This window comes from Trichechus manatus, unplaced genomic scaffold (assembly GCF_000243295.1).
Source record: "Trichechus manatus latirostris isolate Lorelei unplaced genomic scaffold, TriManLat1.0 scaffold00052, whole genome shotgun sequence".
NCBI lineage: Eukaryota > Metazoa > Chordata > Mammalia > Sirenia > Trichechidae > Trichechus > Trichechus manatus.
In genome coordinates this window covers 7,748,595-7,753,535 of record NW_004443988.1, presented here as the reverse complement: position 1 = coordinate 7,753,535, position 4,941 = coordinate 7,748,595, and the positions used below count along the sequence as shown (strand labels likewise).

At 43.5% G+C, this 4,941-nt stretch overlaps 1 pseudogene; it reads right to left on the bottom strand.

Annotated features, from left to right (window-relative positions):
* Positions 1–970: 970 nt before the first annotated feature.
* On the bottom strand, positions 971–2,700 carry LOC101360326 (vitamin K-dependent protein S pseudogene; annotated as a pseudogene).
* Positions 2,701–4,941: the final 2,241 nt, after the last annotated feature.

Here is a 4,941-nt window from a genome sequence, read left to right as displayed (position 1 = left end):
ATCTTCCAACCCAGTCTTCTGGGCCAGTCCCTGTAGTCATTTCAGCATAATTACTCTTGTGTGTTGACAATAGATTATTCCCTAGCCCTTACCTGTTTGCTTTCTCTAAATAACAGTAAGGGTTGTCACCCTACCATTTGTCTCTGGATAGTTCTTTAAAAAAGTTGAACCTCTTTAGCTCTGCCTAGAGCACAAATTCCATTGACAATGACCTGACTCTCTGATATTGCCCCACACACTAGTTCAAGTCTCCAAACACTCTGAGGTTTCCTTTGGATGTTCCCTCACCCAACCCCAACCTCCTTTCTTTTAAAATTTTTCTTGATTCTTGACCTACCCAGTAATCTCCCAAAACAATTCTGGAAGCTTTCTGTACTTAGCCTGCTGCTCCAACCCACTTAAATTCTGTTTGTCTTGTATTAGAATTGTTCATGTGTGCTTCTGAGCTCCTAAAGGGTAGGGAATATATTTAGTCATCTGTCTTCTCCACAAAGCCAGAGTGTGTCCAGCTCCTAAGGTTCATCAAGGCTGAGCAGTACTCCATCATGTTGCTAATACCTGAATATCATGTGCAACTATATAAGAATTAAATTCGTTTGATGTCTTTGTACAGTCTAAGTACTTGGCAAATGAAAGAACCTGGGTTTCTATAGTCCTCCTGTATCCAGCCTTGGGGAAATCTGACCATGCACCATATTCCATCCACATGTGGGGGTAGGTCAGCTGCATATGTTGGCATCATCAACAGAAACAAGAAGTGCTCTTCTCAGGCCCAAAAAAGCTGACTCTCTTCTCTAACTTGACCTTGCTCATGATACCAAGATGCAAGATGAATGTACCCAATGATAACATTGGAGTGGTTTGTGGGTAAAGAGGAGCAGATAGCTTTTTTTTTTTTAATCTTTCAGCTGTTATTGAAACATAAGTAAAATTATACACAGAAAAAAGATATCAGTAGAGAAAAGATGCCTTAAGAACTGTCTGTGTTTTTCAAAACTGACGGACACGAGTGAGCTCTAATATCATTCTGTTTAAAAATGGCTTCATCCAGATCCAGTTGAACACCATTGATATTCACTTCCAGACAACCATTATAAAAGGCATTCACAGGTGTAGCACTGAAGGGAATATCTGGAATGCCACCCAAATAAGTGAACACTGTTCCTTTCATTGCTTTGTCCAAGATGGCAAGTTGACTTTGAAGGTCTTCAGAGAAGAAAGTATTTTTTTCAAATGGATTCCACAGCTCCAGATTGTGTCTGTTGACTTTGAATTCCAGATGGTATTGTTGACTGGAACACAAATTTATGGCCTGTATCCGACATACTACCATATTTTCAACAGACACCTGGAAATCCTGAAATTTTCCAGAGGTGGAGTCCACCAAGGACAAGGCAAAAGGCACTGTTTCACCAGAAACCAAGGCAAATATAACACCAGTGCCTGTGGATGGGTGGATATTCAAGGTCCCGTTTATATGCCAAACCTCAGAATTGGCTATGTTATTATAATTTATGCTAAATTGAGCAACTCCAGAACCAGGATAGTAGGAACCCTTCTCCACAGTGACAAGGCAATGCTTATTTTGTTTTTCTTGAATAATTTCCTTTACTTCAGAAGCTCCTTGATTCATCAAGTTCCAGCCTCGTATACATCCATCTAGTCGAGGATTAATTAGTCTAATGAGTACATTTTCCACTTTCCGAGGTAATCCTGCAAAGTATACTTTGGTTTCCAGAAATCCATTTGTAGGCTTAAAAACGCTTCTGGGTTTATTTATATTCATCACGGCTTCTTTAGCTATTTTAACATTAACACTATGTTCTAATTCTTCTAATTGCCTCCAGTGGTGATTTTGGTTGTTTCCTCATTTTTAAATTGGATTTCAATCTTTCCATCACGAAGTGCAATCAGGAACCAAGCTGAGTGATCAAGAGATTCTGCATACAGTATAATGTCTTCTGAATCATATGTCCGGAAATCAAATTCAGCCGAAAATCTGGTGATTTCTGGCAAGCGAAATCTTAAATATAAAACGACTCCTACAAACTGCTCTGCCAAGTACAGTAATTCATAATTTTTGTCAAGTTTCAAGGGAAGGCACAGTGGAACAGCCTCACAGCTCTTCTGATCTTGGGCAAGTTTAAATCCTTTCTTCCCATCACAGTAACATGAGTAACCTCCAGGGTAATTGACACAAAGTTGAGTACACATGTTCTCATAACATTCATCCACATCTTCACAAGACTTGGGTATGGGACTGTATCTGTAGCCTTCAGGACATTCACATTCAGAGTCTCTGGGGATGTTCTTGCACACAGCTGAGCCACAAATATCTGGCTTTACAGAGCATTCATCCACATCTTTACAGTAGTTTTTATTTGAAAGCATAACAAAACCACTTTTGCAGGAACAGTGGTAACTTCCGGGTGTATTATCACAAATCTGGCTGCACCCTCCATTAATGTTTTCAGGATTTTTGCATTCATTTATATCAAATTCACACATCTCTCCTTGCCAACCTGATTTACAAATGCAAGTAAATGTAGCCTGGCCATCTCTACAGCTCATATATCCATCTTCATTGCATGGCAAAGGATTACACTGATCTGGAATGGCCGTGACACAGCTCCTTAGGTCAGGATAAGCATTGGTTGACTGACGTGAAGCGGTGAATAATCCAGCTCGGAAAGAGCCAAGACAAACAGAGTTTTAAAGAAACGCATGATGGAATTATTATTCTCTGTTGTATTTGTGGTCTGAAGGTTCTCCTTTGCAATCTCCAGTTCTTCTGGGGCCTCCGGGACAGAAGAGCTCAAAGTTGTGATTTCCTGTTCTTTTTCCTTGCTGTCAACTAGATCCTTTTGAGACCGAGGCAGCTCAGCTTCTTGTGTCCCTTGTCACTTCAGACTTCAGCTTCTGCTTCTGTTTCCTGTGGCCTCTTGGCCCTCAGACCTCATGCCCGCATCTGCCCTGCTGGGGCAAGTGTTCCAAAGCTCGGTAGCTCCACCGATAAGTGCCTGGAGGCACCCCACTCCGCCAGGAAGCCTCCTGCTCACAGGCACTCAGCTCTCTCGCTCGGTGGGTCGGCTCCAGTGCTGTCTTGCACTGATCTCCTGGTTCTGCTGCTGTAGGTTCTCTGCTGCTGCTGGTCCTCTGTCACTGCCGCACGTCTATCCGTTCACAGTTTTAAAACCGCTTCCACATTTTAGGTATCTGTTAGAGCAGCACCCCACTCTCTCGGTATCAAATTCTGTCTTAGTCATCTAGTGCTGCTACAACAGAAATACCACAAGTGGATGGCTTTAACAAAGAGAAATTTATTTCCTCACAGTAAAGGAGGCTAAAAGTCCAAATTCAGGGCGTCAGTTCCAGGAGAAGGCTTTTTCTCTCTGTCGGCCTTCTCATCAGTGTTCCCCTGGACTAGGAGCTTCTCCGCACAGGGACCCCGGGTCCAAAGGACGTGCTCTGCTCCCGGCACTGCTTTCTTGATGGTATGAGGTCCCTCCAGCAGATAGCTTTTATAAGATCCTTTCCTAACTTCACCCATCTTGACTTGTGAAGTTTGGAAGAGGTGTTTGTAGAGGATGAAAGACAAAGGATGACATTCAGAAGGCATTTATGTAGGTGGTGGGTGTGGAAAGGCAGTTGGTTAAAAATCTAGGTCAGCAATGTAAAGATGTAGAACAGGAAAATATAGCTCATGGACATACAGAGGGACCTTAGGGCTGCCTTAAAAAGGTTGATTATTCTTATAAAATACAAAACTGTTTGGTTCCTTAGCAATCACCCTCCCGCCTAAAGGTTCCAATGAGTTTCCTTAAAGAGACATTATGTCCCCAGAGGAGTTTTCTGGGTGACTATTACAGGGTCTCTATGAATCAGAATGGAATCCAGGTGGCACAGTGGTTAAGAGCTTGGCTGCTAACCAAAAGGTCGACATTTTGAATCCACCACCTGCTCCTTGGGCAGTTATGCTCTGTCCTATAGGGTCACTATGAGTCAGAATCAACTCGTGGTTTTTTGTTTTGTATTGTTTTTTGGATGAGTCGGAATCAACTTGACGGCAATGGGTTTGGTTTGAGGTTTACTCTGTGGATATTTCTTGAACACAAGGGGGAGCCAGCTCTCTACTATCAGAGCTATATGTCACCAACATTGAGAAGCTGATGGGTCTGGGATGAGAGAAGGTGCCTTGATTTGTCAAAACATGTGACAGCTGAGGTCCAAAATGCACAAACTTGAGTTTTCTATTCTTTGTTGGGTCCCACTACTAAAGGGTGTTCAGCACCCCAGAGTTCCTTATCTTCTTCTTACAAATATGGGGCAGGAGGTGCAACCCTCACTTTGTGGTCTAATGTGTGGATGTAGCATTCTAGTGATAAGGATCCTGTCATGACTAATCAGAGCTGCCTTTCTCAGGGAGCCCTATGTTGAGGACACACTTCTTCTCTCTCCCCCTATAATTATCTAAGCTCCCACTTCTTGCTTGTGTGAGTCTGTGTGGGGGTGTGTATGTGTGAGCTCACACAGGTGTGCCTATGTATTGGAGTTGGGGGATATAGAGATGTTGGGCCAAGCATGAAGGTTTGGGTCAGTGGGGTGGGTGTGTAAGAAGCAAAGAAACAAACCTGCTGTTGGGACCACCCCATGCCACCTCATGCCACCCCATGCTGTCCTACCACTGATCTAGTAACCCTGGTTTGGGATGGTAACTTTCCAAAACAAGATGTTTCATTTTATTTCTGAAATCAGAATAAGCCAGGGAAAGCAGAGACCACTGAATCAGGCGCAAGAGAGAATCTTCCTCCCCACCCTAGGCTGCCGATGTCCCTGGAGACTGGGTCTCTCTCTCCCATCACGTGTACTACTGGCACCCCAGGCCCCCATGAGCTGATCTGGGCTGGGCTAAGCCCCCTCCACATGCCCAGAAGCGAAGGT